Here is a 14,733-nt window from a genome sequence, read left to right as displayed (position 1 = left end):
TATAAGAAATGGTGAGCAATATGCTTTCAGAAAAACTTGGCAAGACTTACATGGATCAGTGCAAAGTGAAGTGAGAAAAACCAGAAATTGTCTGTAATAAAATAAAAATTGTATGATATAAATAACTTGGCTATTCTCAACAATGTAATGATAAAAGAATTATAAAGGATGAAAAATTCTATTTATTCACTTCCAGAAAAAAAAATGATGGAGTTTAACTGTGGGTTGAAACATATTTAAAAAAAACTTTTATTTGTTTTTTGGTCTGTTTTCTTTCATAATGTGACTAATATAGAAATATATTTGATATCACTGCACATGTATTGAATTGATTACCTTCTGGGGGGAGGGGAAGAAGGGACACAGAGAATTTGGAAGTCAAAGTTTTTTAAATGTAAAAATTATTCTTACATGTATTAGGAAAAATTTAAATATTAAAAAAACATAGAATATCTTTTGGATAGCAAGAATGAAGGAATTATTTGAAGTTAATGTATTATATATATATATATATCTACATCTACATATATATATATATGCATGTATCTGCATATGAGAATGTGTATGTTTTGAGAAAATCACCCTTTATCAAAAAGGAGAAAAGAGTTTTCTTTGAAGATTGTATTATGTTAATAAAGCTACCAATAATGATTAAACAGCTGGGCTTCAATTAGAGTTATTCAAATAGGAAAGAAGCTTAAGAAGAAGAGGAATCAGGGGAGCAAACAAAAGTTGACACTTGCATGGAAGGTTGAACTATATTTCTTATATTTTTGATGACAAGCAATGGCCAAATCAAAAACCTTTATGACATGGTGTCAAACTACTGGTCAATTTAAAGGAGAAAACAAGTGTGGAATGGAAAAACCCTATCCTAGATTTGCTATTTACTATCTGGAAAGTTATTTGGATAAATAACCTTAGTTTCCTCATCTGTAAAATGACTAGTCAAAGTTAAAGATCTTTACCAACTCTAAATGTAGTGATCCTATAAGTTCCCATAGGAACAGGTAGGAAATAAGAATTTGGTGAGATCTGCTCCCTACTTTGATCTGGACAGTTTTGGAGAAAGGGTTTAGAATTGGTTGAAGTAGTTATTTTTAGGAACACCAACAGGCCCTTCTGCCCCCCAAAATATTTCACTTGCCAATCTAACAATGATGCTGGAAATTTCTGCCATTGCATTTTGGAGCCATTGCATTTTGGAGAGATGTACCTTTTATCTAGAGTAGTAGCATGCTGCAAAAGTGATTTTTCTAAAGTGACATCAGGTGATCAGAAGTTTGGGTTTGTATTAAATAAACTCCCCCATATAGCATTTCAAACCTGTAATGACTGGCCCCACTGTACCTTTCCAAACTATTAGAACTTATTTCCTTTCACAAGCACTGTTTATCAGTCAAAAACATTTTTTAACAGTTCCTTTTATTTACACGACTATTCAGCTCATTTCTCCATCCTTTGAACTGACTGTCCCCCATACCTGGAATGTATTCAGTTAAAAGCTCAGCGTCTTAGAATATCTAGTTATGATTCAACTTCAGTTCCACTCTTTACAGGAAACTGTTCTTGATCCCTCCAAGTTTCAATAGCTTCCATTGTCACTCCCATTAATTATCATATATTGATTTTGTACTTATATTTGCATTGATCTATATTTGTATATATTTCCCTAAGCTAGATTGAAAACTCTGTGAGGGAAAGAACTTATTTCATTTTTGTTTTTATGCTCAGGTCTAGCACAGTGCTTGGCATATAGAAGGTGTTTAATAAATGTTTATTAATTGATCAAGATTCTGAGAGGAGTAATAGATAATTTAGCATTTTGTTAGGGATATTTATATTATTGTTACATAGAGCAGAGACAAGAGCCTTACGGGATAAGATGCAGCATAATAAAGTTTGGATTGGGGACCTTTGGGGGGATGCAAATGACAGTAGGATGTATGTCTGAGTCAGGATGTACAATAGAGTCCCTGGGCACCAACGGATAATGTGGGAACAGCAGGCACCTGGAAAGGAACAGAGAATAAAAATCCTAAAAAACCTAAGAACCTTAACAAAAATCCATCCTGAGGATTCCCTGCTTCATGTCTGTCATCCTTGTGCTGGGACATATGGAACATCAGATTTTATTTTTTCTTAACTTGCCAAAATAGGAAAAACAAGCTGCTCAGGCAGAAGACAAGCCTTTTCTTTCCTCCCTTAATTTTTTGGGGTCTTTTTTTTAAAATTATGAACCTAACATCAAGAAATGTGATATTTAAATAATAGCTTGCATTGTTAGGAAGACCTGAGTTCAAATCCAATCTCAGACACATTAGTTGTGTGACTCTAAAAAAAAGTCACTTAACCCTGTTTGCCTCAGTTTCCTCATCTGTAAAATGAACTGGAGATGAAAATGGCAAAACATTCCAGTATCTTTGCCAAGAAAACCCTAAATGGGATCACCAAGATTTAGACATGAATGAAACAGCTGAAAAGACAAAGCATTTATATAGCACTTTATGGTTTTCAAAGGGCTTACATGTCAATTTTAGTGAATCTTCACAAAAACCCTGAAGATAGGTTCCATTGTCATCTCACACGGATGAGGAAACTGAGACTGAAGAGACTGAGTATCTTGCCCACAGGCATAGAGCTAGTAGGTGTTTGATGTAGAATTTGAACTCAGGACTACCAGACTTCAGGTCCAGTGATCTTCCTTGTGCCAGCTATCAGCCCACTCAACAGAAAAAAACACAGTAAGAAAAAAAAGATTATAATCGAAATTATGAACTTAGTTATTTTTAACACATAAGTTAAATTTAGATAAGTAGTTACAAAATCACCTTGCTTGTCAAGATTTTCTTTTCAACATCTTTTTTCTCCCTTCTGTATATGATTTAAAATTTTCATTCACACACACACACACACACACACACACACATATATGTATATGAAGATATATTGTGTCTGTATATATCATCTCTTTCAACAATCCATTCCTCCCATTCTTTTCCACCTTCTCAATAGAAAGCTTTCTTTGTAATAAGAGTATAATCAAACAAAAATTGGCACATTACTATATGGTGAGAATTTTTCTGGATGCAAACAGTCCTTACTTACATCAGGTCAGTCATGCCTCACCTCCCAGTATTTTAATAGTATTTTATTTCCCCCCATTATATGTTAAGACAATTTTTAGTTTTCATCTTAACAAGATTTTTTTGTTCTGAATTTTCCCCTCCCTTTTTCTTTATATTAGTTGCAACTATGAAAGAAGAAACAGAAAAAAAATAATAAAAAATTTAAAAAATATACTTCGAGCTGCATGTATAGTCTATCAGTTCTCTATCTGGATGTGGACAGCATTTTCCTTTGTACTTGTCCTAGATCACTATGACATTTATGATATTAAACATTAAAAGGTAGATAGTAATAATGAAGGCTGACAGTTCCTTTTCCTATGTTTCTGAGGCCATCTTTCTCTAAACTGTAAATCCACAAGGACTTGAGTTTTTCTATTCTTTAAGCACTATGGAAAGGATCCCCTGATTTTTCTGGTCAATCTATCAATCATTTCATAAGCACTTGCTAGGTGCTGAGGTGTTGCTGAGAAGAGCTGAGTCTTCATAGTTGATCATCACATAATATTACTAATACTGCATATGTTTTCCTGATTCTGCTCATTTCCACTTTGTATTGGTTCATACAAGTCTTTCCAGATTTTTGTGAAATCTACTTGCTCATCATTTCTTATTGCAAAATAGTATTCCATTATATTGATATACCGCAGATTGATCAGCCATTCCCCAATCAATATCTCATATTTTGCCACCATGAAAAAGGCTGCTATAAATATTTCTGCATATGTAAGTCATTTTCCCTTTTTAATGATCTTTTTGGGGTATAGACTTATTAGTGATATTGTATCAAAGGGCATGCACAGTTTTATAGCCCTTTGAGTATAGTTCCAAATTACTCTCCAGAATGGTTGGATCAGTTCACTACTCCACCAACAATGTATTAGTGCCCCAATTTCTGCCCATCATCTCCAACATTTATCATTTTCCTTTTTTTTTTGTCATATTAGCCAGTTTGAGAGGTGTGAGGTGGTATCTCAGAGTTGTTTTAATTTGCATTTTTCTAGTCAATTTTGATTTTGAGCACCTCTTTACATGCCTATAGATTGTTTAGGTTTCTTCATTTGAAAACTATCTGTCCTTATCTTTTGTCCATTTATCAATTGGGGAATGGCCTGTATTCCTATAAAGTTGACTTCTCTGTGTATTTGAGAAATGAGTCCTTTATCAGAATGCTGTAAAGATTGTTTTCCATCTTTCTGCTTTCCCTCTAATCTTGGTTGCATTAATTTTGTTTGTGCAAAAGCTTTTTAATTTAATAAATTCAAAATCATCTATTTTATATTTTGTAATGCTATCTCTTATTCAGTCATGAACCTGTAACTGATTTAACTTCTTTAAAAATTGGGATGCTGTACACTTAATGCACAAATGTTTAGTATTGATATTGCTTCATTATCTGTGGTACTGAGACACAGTTTCCTTCCTTTTCTCTTTTAGTTATTTATCTGTATTTTTGCTTTTGTTTTGTCTGAGATCAAGACTGCTACTCCTGCCTTTTTTTTTTTACTTCATCTGCAGCACAGTATATTCTGCTATAGTCCCCTACCTTTACTCTGTGTATGTCTCTCTGCTTCAAGTGTCTTTCATGTAAGCAACATGTTGTAAGATTTTCGTTTTTCCCCTCTCCTCTTGGCTTCTATTTTATGGGAGAGTTCATCCCATTCACATTCACAATTTCAATTACTAACTGTATATTTCCCTCCATCCTATTTTTCCTCCTGTTTGTCCTCTCTCTCAGCCTTTCTCTCCTTAACAGTATTTTACTTCTATCTACCATCTCCCCCAATCTGCTCTCTGTGTTGTCAGGATCCCCCCTTCTCCTTTACTTAATATCCTCCTCTCTTTCCCGATGAGTAAGATAGATTTCTACATTCAACTCATTGTGTATCTTGTTCACTCTTTGAGCTAATATTGATGTGAGCAAGGTTCAAGTCATGCCCATTGACCCCTCCCACTTTTTTCATTGTAATAGGTTTTTTTGTCTCTCTTCATGTAAAATAATCTACCTCATTCTACTTATCCCCTCCTCTGCATCCGGTATACTCTTTCTCATTTCTTAGTCCTTTTATATATCAATCCCTCATCTCTTATATACTTTACATCATATCTTCTTATATATTCCTTCCATTTGTAGTATTAGTGGTGACTTAAAAAAATTATTTTTAAGACACATTGCTTTAATCATCTTGGGAGAGAAAAATCAGAACAAAAGGAAAAAAACCATGGGAGAGGAAAAAAGAGCAAACAAAAAAGAAGTGAATATAACATGTGTTGATTTACATTCAATCTTTCATAGTTTTTTTCTGATGCAGATGAGATTTTTTTATCCAAAGTCTATTTGGATTGTCTTGGATAGTGATACCTTTAAAAAAAATTACAAGTATCATCTTTACATGTAGGGGTATAAATAGTTTAGCTCCATTGGATTCCTTGTTTTCTTTTCCCTTTTTCCCTTTTAAGGCTTCTTTTAGACTTTCAAATCAAATTTTGGAGATCATTTTTTTGTTTGCTTCTGGTCTTCTTGTGAAAATTATAATTTCTTCTATTTCATTGAATGATCATTTCCCCCCCCCCTTAAAGTATTATGGTTAATTTTATTGGGTAAGTGATTTTTAGTTGTAATCATACCTCTTTTGCCTTCTAGAATATAATTTTCCATGACTTCTGATTCTTTAATATTGTAGCTGCTAAGTACTGTGCAATACTGATTGTGATTCCCCAACATATAAATTGTTTATTTCTGGCCATAGGCAGTACTTTTTCCTTGACCCAATAGTTGTGTAATTTGGCTCTTGGAATTTTTATTTTGGGGTTTCTTTCCTGAAGTGATCAGTGGATTCTCTCATTGTCTATTTTACTTTCTGATTCCAAGGTAGTGGGTTAATTTTACTAGACAATTTCTTGGAATATGCTGTCCAAGTGCCCCTTTTAATTATGGCTTTCAGGTAGTCCAATGATGCAGACATATCTTTCTTGGATCTATTTTTTAGGTCAGTTGTTTTTCCCATGAGGTATTTCAAATAAGAAAATTATTTTATTCTCTTGAATTTTTATGATTGATTCTTGATGTCTCATGGTGTTATTAGCTTCCACTTGTCCAATACTAACTTGTAAGGAGTTGTTTTCCTCAGTTAGCTTTTGTACTTCCTTTTCCATTTGACCAATTGTACTTTTTAAGGAGTTGTTTTCTTTTTCCAAGCTGTTGCCTCTTTTTTCATGATTCTCTTGCATCATTCTAATTCTTTTCCCAATTTTTCTTCTATCTTTCTTACATGATTTTAAAGCACTTTTTTGAGTGCTCTTCCATGAGTTCTTTCTGAACTTGAGATCACTTCTCATTTTTCTCTGAGGTTTTGCTTATAGGTGTTTTAACATTATTGTCCTCTTCTGAGTTTGTAATTGGAACTTCACTTTTATCATAATGGCTTTTTATGTTGTTTCCTTCTTTCTTTTTTTTTTTTTTTTTTTTGGTTCATCCTTTTTTTTAAACTCCTTTCCTTTGTTTTAAATTTTAGCTCTGCTCTCTAGGGTGGAAAGGCACTGTCTCAGGTTTCTTGTGCCAGTGATTACAGACCTTGACTATTTATGTGGTGCTTCATTGATGTTGCCTTGAGGCCATGAAGGACTCTTATGTTTGGTGCTGTGCTAAGGGAATGGGATGGAGTATGGCTGGTGCTGCTGGAGGCTGCAGTAATTTGACAACTTATTTGGTGATAAGCTGGTGTCCTAGTGCTGGTATCTAGAATATGCTGAGATTGATGGGCTGTTTCTGGATTTCCTTGGGGCTACACTGAAGCATATGAAAGTTTGGCCCCTGGAGGCCCCTGTTTTTTTTTTTTTATAGCTTTTTATTTTCAAAACATATGCACAGATAATTTTTCAACATTGACCCTTGTATAACCTTGTGTTTCAGATTTTCTCCTCCTTCCCCCACTGTGTCCCTTAAATGGCAAGCAATCCAATATATGTTATACATGTTAAAATATATGTTAAATCAAATATGTGTAAACATATTTATATAATTCTCTTGCTGTACAAGAAAAATCAGATCAAAAAGGAGAGTAAATGAGTAAGAAAACAAAATACAAGTGAACAACAACAAAAAGAGTGAGAATGTTATATTATGATCCATATTCAGTTCTCACAGTCCTCTTTCTGGATGTAGATGGCTCTCTTCATTATTGGAACTGGTATCAATCATCTTTGTTAGAAAGAGTCACATCCATCAGAATTGATCATCATATAAGCTTGTTGTTTCTGTGTACAATGATCTCCTGGTTCTGCTCATTTCACTCAGCATCAGTTCATGTAAATCTTTCCAGGCCTCTATGAAATCATCCTGCTGGTCGTTTCTTATAGAACAATAATATACATAGAATAATAATGACATCCATATACCATAATTTATTCAGCCATTCTTCAACTGATGGGCACCTACAAAAAGGGCTGCCACAAACATTTTTGCCCATATGGATCCCTTTCCCTTCTTTAAGATCTCTTTGGGATATAATCCTAGCAGTAACACTGATAGGTCAAATGGTATGCAGAATTTGATAATTTTTTGAGCATAGGTCCAAACTGCTCTCCAGAATGGTTGGATGCATTCACAATTCCACCAACAATGTATTAGTGTCCCAGTTTTCTCACATCCCCTCCAACATTCGTCATTATCTTTTCCTATCATCTTAGCCAATCTGACAGTGTGTAGTGATATTTCAGAGTTATCTTAATTTGTATCTAATCAATAGTGATTTAGAACACCTTTTCATGTGGCTACAAATAGTTTCAATTTCTTCATCTGAAAATTATCTGTTCATATCCTTTGACCATTTATCAATTGGCAAATGGCTTGAACTATTATAAATTTGAGTCAATTCTCTAAATATTTTAGAAATGAAGCCTCTACTAGAACCCTTAAGTGTAAAAATGTTTTACCAATTTATTGCTTCCCTTCTGATCTTGTCTGCATTTTATTTGTACAAAAACTTTTTTTTTGTCTACAATTATTTTATTTTATTTTATTTTATTTTTTTAATTTAATAGCCTTTTATTTACAGGATATATACATGGGTAACTTTACAGCATTAACAATTGCCAAACCTCTTGTTCCATTTTCACCTTACCCCCCCACCCCCTCCCCTAGATGGCAGGATGACCAGTAGATGTTAAATATATTAAAATATAAATTAGATACACAATAAGTATACATGACCAAAACGTTATTTTGCTGTAGAAAAAGAATCAGACTCTGAAATATTGTACAATTAGCTTGTGAAGGAAATCAAAAATGCAGGTGTGCATAAATATAGGGATTGGGAATTCAATGTAATGGTTCTTAGTCATCTCCCAGAGTTCTTTTTCTGGGCATAGCTAGTTCAGTTCATTACTGCTCCATTAGAAATGATTTGGTTGATCTCGTTGCTGAGAAGGGCCTGATCCATCAGAACTGGTCATCATATAGTATTGTTGTTGAAGTATATAATGATCTCCTGGTCCTGCTCATTTCACTCAGCATCAGTTCATGTAAGTCTCTCCAGGCCTTTCTGAAATTATCCTGTTGGTCATTTCTTACAGAACAGTAATATTCCATAATTTTCATATACCACAATTTATTCAACCATTCTCCAACTGATGGACATCCATTCAGTTTCCAGTTTTTAGCCACTACAAAAAGGGCTGCCACAAACATTCTGTACAAAAACTTTTTAACAATATAATCAAAATTATCTATTTGGTGTTCAATTATGTGTTCCTGTTCTTTTTTGGACACAAATTCCTTCCTTCTCCACAGATCTAAGGGGTAAACTATTCTGTGTTTTTCTAATTTGCTTATAATGTCAGTTTTTATAGCTAAATCATGAACCCATTTCAACCTTATCTTGGTATGCGTTAGGTATGGGTCAATGCCTACTTTCCTCCATACGAGTTTCCAATTTTCCCAGCAGTTTTTGTCAAATAGAGAATCTTATCCCAAAAGCCCTTAACTTCTTTCTTATTTATTTTGTTGTTCAATTTATCTAGTTGTGAGAGAGCCAGGTTGAGATTCCCCCACTAGTATAGTTTTGCTGTCCATTTCCTCTTATCTCTTAACTTCTCCTCTAGGAATCTGGATGTTATACCACTTGGTGCATATATTTACATATATTTAGTATTGATATTGCTTTGTTATCTATGGTCCTCTTTAGTAAAATATAGTTTCCTTCCTTATTTTTTAATTAAATCTGTCTTTTCTTTTATTTGATCTGAGATCAGGATTGCTACCCCTGCTTTTTTTTTTTTTTTTAACTTCACCCAAAGCAATCTACTCAAGCCTTTTACTTTCACTCTGAGTGTATCATTCTGCTTTAAATGTGTTTCTTGCAAACAACATATTGTAGGATTCTGGCTTTTAAAACAGTTTGCTATTTGCTTCTGTTTTATGGGAGAGTTCATCCCATTCACATTCATAGTTAAAATAACTAATTCTATATTTCCCGCCTATTTACTTTAAGTTAAGCTTTCTCCTTGCCTTTCCCCCTTCTTTCCTCCTCAGTATTTTGTTTCTGATGACCACTTCCCTCAAATGGCCTTTTTTCCTTTAGAGCCCCTCCTCCTTTTACACTTTTCCCCTAATACTTCTGTTTTCCCTTCTATTAGTCTTTCCCTTTCTTACCTCCTTTCTCCTCCCTCTTCCCTGTAAGGTGAGACAGTTTTCTCTGTGAAACCAAATATGTCTGCTCTTGTCTCTTTGAACCAAATCTGATGAGAGTAAGATTCATACAATGCTCATCCCCCTCTCTTCTTTCCCTCAATTATAATAGGTCTTCTTTGCCTCTTCATAAGATGTGATTTCCCTTATTTTACTTCCTTTTTCCTTTTTTTCCAGTACAATCCCTTTTCTACCTCTAGTGTCTTTTTTCATATTATCATAATAAAATCAAATTATACTTGCACTCTCCAAATATATCCATAACAGAAATATAATTCTCAAGAGCTCTTTCCCTTTTATCTTTTTGTGCTTCTCTTGAGTTCTGTGTTTGGAGATAAAATTTTTTGTTGTTTTTCATTAGAAATAGGTGAAATTCACCTATATCATTGAATATCTATCTTCTTCCCTGAAAGATAATGCTCATGTTAGCTGAATAGCTTATTCTTGATTATAATCTAAGTTCTTTTGCCTTTCAGAATATCAGATTCCAGGCCCTTCATTCCTTTAAGGTGGAAACTGCTAGGTCCTGGGTTATCCTAATTGTGGCTCCTCGGTATTTAATTTTTTTTTTCTTAGCTGCTTGCCAGAACTATTGCCTTGTGTGATAGTTCTCAAATTTAGCCAAATTTAGCCATGATAATCCTTGGGGTTTTAATTTTGGGATCTCTTTCAGGATGTGATTGGTGAATTCTTTCAATGGCTATTTTACCTTCTGATTCTACGACATCAAAGCAGTTTCCCTTTATGATTTCCTACAAGATAATGTCTAGATTCTTTTTTTCATCATAGCTTTCAGGAAGTTCAATAATGCTTAGATTGTCTCTCCTAGATCTATTTTCTAGGTCAGTTATTTTTCCTAGGAAGTATTTCATACTTTCTTCTATTTTTTTTTTTCATTTTTTTTGTTTGACCGATTCTTGAAGTCCTAGTGAGTCATTTACTTCCATTTGTTCAGTTCTGATTTTTAGTGTATTATTTTCATCAGGTACCTTTACTTAATTCCTTTTATATTTGGCCAATTGAATAATTTTTTCATTGAATTTTTTTCCATTTCACAAATTTTGTATTTCAATGAATTAGTATCTTTTTCATATCTATTTTATAAGGCATTATATGCTTTTTCCAGTTCATCAAATGTATTTTGTAGGGAGTTATATGCTTTTCCCTTCCCTTCTTGAAAAGATCTCATTTTTCCCATTTTTTTTCTGTCTTTTCTGATCTTTTATGCAATCTTCCAAGACAGCCTTATTAAATGAGAATCAGCTCATATCTCCCTTTACAAATTCATCTGAAATTGCTTTGCCTTTAGGAACTTCAGGATTTGAGGTCTGTTCTCTGTCTCTCCACAAAAGCTGCCTATGGTGAAAGTTCTTTTTGGTTTTTTATTCATTTTTTTTTTTTAAGGCTTGAGGTCTGTTTAATGTAAAGGAGCTACAGCTGCTTTAATTTGCCCTGGGGCAGTTGTGCTGATTGATTTCCTGGTAATCCTGGCTAGGTCCTCTGTTCTTCCATGGCTCAGTGGTTTATAATTTGCCTTTAGTAGCAAATCTACCAAACCACCTGTTTGCAACCAGGACAGAGTGGCCCAAGAGGCTCAGAAAAGATTCCCAGGTACGTGGAACTGCAATGCTGACTCCCAGCCCCAGCTCGTAGTCCTGGGCTCCCTGTGCTGTGGTCCAGGCTCGGCAGATCTGCCTGATTGAAACAAACTTATTCTGAAGTTCTTCCAAGGTATCTTCTTCTAGAAATGTGTTGTACTCCAGGTATTTGTGGGTTGTTTGGCTCCAAGACCAGTTTAGAGGCTTAATCTGCTGTTGGTTTGACAGAAGGTCAAAGGAGGTCACAGAGAGTTGGGCCTGCTCTCTGCCATCTTGGCTCCCCCTCTCCCCACTTTGTTTGGGACTACACTGAGGCATATGGAGGTCTGGTCCCTGGAGGTTGCCTATTTGCCCAGGGCTATGGCAAAGCACATGTTGGTTCTCCTGATGTTTCATGTAGCTGGAGTCTGCTGTTCCTTTGGCTATGCTGAGGGGGATCTGGTGTAGACATTTGCCAGTCCACTACACTAGGGCTTCCACCTTAGGTGGGGCTTGTTGCTGGCTTGTTAGGATGCTTCCTCTCCCAGATTGTATTCCCTTTTTACTCGAGTGAGACTGACCGTTCTTGTGGATCTTCCAAATTTCCTGGATTATATTGTTTTATCCCATCCTTTTGCTGGTTCTGGTGTTCCAAGATTTGTTTGGGGCTGCTATTTTATGGTTGTTTGAAGGTGAATATTGATCAATCACTTTAATGAAACCTTTCTACAATGATCATGCCCTCTATAGAGTACCAATATCACATACTGTCACTTTGTCTCATTTGGTACTTTTCATATAGTACATTGTTTTGCTATTTTGGTTGTTCTTATGTTATCTGTCCAATTAGAAAGAGCTCCTTTAGGGCAGAGTCATGTTTTACACTTATCATTCTTCTCTCTCATCTCTCACCTATGGGTACTCAATACATCTTTATCATCAATGATTTTGCAAGGAAGTACTTTGATCTATGGAAGTAGACTATGGAAGCAACTGTGGAATTGGCCTTTGGAAGCAACTAGGACACCCTCTAAAGACACTGTTAGAAGGAAGGTGTCTTGGGTTACAATATTTGTCCCTAGTATCTATTATTCTGATTATCCAAAAGCCTTGAACAATGTCTTTATATTATCTTAGATTCATTACCAAGGCTGGATATTAACCAGCTTACATATCCATGTGGATAGAGTGAAGGTCTTTGAAAAAAAAGAAAGGCCAGGCCTTCATTTTGCCATCTTCTCATTTTATCCTTCAGCTTTTACAGTTATGAGAAGAAAAAAAAATGATATACATTGCTGAGGGCAACACATCTGGGCTTTTTGAAAATATATTGTTTCTTGACTTTAATGAAGAGGTTTGTTCTACTAATTCATTTTGGGAAATAACCCTCATACTAGGAAAGAAAATCGCAATTAAAATCTAAATTTTAAGTAAGATTCTTTTTCTGGTAAGATGTCTGCCCATATATAAAGACCATCTGTTTGTTGGCAGAATTAAAACAAAAACCAAAATCTAACAAACCTCAGGTGCTAATTTGTTAAAGAAAAGGTAGATATCTTGAAAACAGAACTGAAAACCATGTTTGAAGACGTGGTAAGAGTGAAGATGGATTTGATCAGTAAAGGACTGTGTTAATTTGAGCAGGCTGGCTCTCCATGCCAATATCTTTGTGATTTTTGTAGCATAATTCAAGTACTGAAGAATTGAATTCTTCTTGGGTAATTGTTTTTGAAAACTTCTATTCACTTTGATACATGTTTATCTTATTTGTGATTCCACTGAGAGTGGTAGTATAATTCATTTGACACATTTTCTTGGATTAAAAGAAGAGCAAGGATACTTTTGAGTCATTTACACTCTAGGGCATGATCACCTTTAAATGAAAATTTGTAGAACATGATTTCACATTCATAGTGAGGGATTGAATCCCTTGATAATTCTGTAAGGCAACACAATCAATCCTTGTTCATTCCCCTTTCTTCCTCCCCTCCCTTCCCAAAAGAAAAAACATTCATACGATCTATTAAAATTATATAGGTATACCCTACTCAATAGGCTTTCTTGATTCTATAAATATCCTGTTTTAGACAAAATAGTGTGACCTGACACAATATAACATCATCAATGTTATGAATAAGGCAACTGTGATAATCAACTGTGATGGTGTTTTTGAAATAAAGTTAGTTGGGGCAGCTAAGTGGTACAGTGGATAGAGCACTGGCCCTGGAGTCAAGAAACCTGAATTCAAATCTGGCCTCAGACAGTTGACACTTACTAATGTGTCATGTGTATGTGATGTTGCTCAAGTCATTCAACCCCAGTTGCCTCCAAAAAAAGAAATAAAGTTAGGATCAAATTGAGCTTTTATGTGCACTCTACTACACTATGGTGAAGGTAAAAATTACATGCTTTGTGATGGTACTGAACAAGAAAAAAAATGAACTAATAATATTATGTATATGTAATAATATGTTACTGTCCAATAACACATGATGCATGAGGAATTCAGAGAAATATGGGAATACAAAGTGAGCAGAACCAAAAGAAAAATGCAGTTTTTATGACAGTATAAGTGAAAAAGATCATGAAAAGAGAACTAATACTTAGTAACTAAAAAAACCAGAGAGCAGATAATGAAAGGGATTATTCTCTCCTCAGCAAAGAGATGTGGGACTACCAAGGCAGAATGTTTCATACATTATGTGGTCCCTACATCAGGGAATTTTATTTAATGGTTTTCTTTGTTGATTACTCAGCAGATGTGATGGTGTGTATTTCTAGAAATGATGGATGTATAAATGAATGATATTAATAAAACCTTTTCTTAAAAAAAGAAAGTATTGAGATCTTGTGAGACCACATTCTATTTAATCTCTTGATGAGCTACAAATTCAAGTTAGCAATCTTGTTAAAGCTGCTTTAATCAGAAAGCCAGCAGAAATAAAATGACTAGATTAGTCAGTGATAAAAAAGGTTTTGTGGAGAAGCTGTGAAGCACAATGGATAGAATGCCTGATTGGAGTCACGAAGACTCATCTTTGTGAATTCAAATTTGGTCTCAGATACTTGACTTGTGAGATTCTGGACATGTCATTTTACCCCTATTTGCCTCGATTTCCTCAAATGTAAAATTAGCTGGAGAAGGAAATGGCAAACTATTTGGGATCAGAAATGCAAAAGACCAAATGACCCCAACAAAGATAGAGTACAAGCAGAAATAAGGTGACTAGTTTGATCAGTGACAAAATAGGTTTCCGATTTTGGCTAGCAAAGTATCATGGCCTGTGTTTTATGCTTTTAATTCAATAAATCATGATTGAATGGCATGACTAGTTGCTAT

The sequence above is a fragment of the Sarcophilus harrisii genome, chromosome 1, assembly GCF_902635505.1.
Source record: "Sarcophilus harrisii chromosome 1, mSarHar1.11, whole genome shotgun sequence".
Lineage (NCBI taxonomy): Eukaryota > Metazoa > Chordata > Mammalia > Dasyuromorphia > Dasyuridae > Sarcophilus > Sarcophilus harrisii.
Note: the sequence above shows the minus strand (reverse complement) of the source record.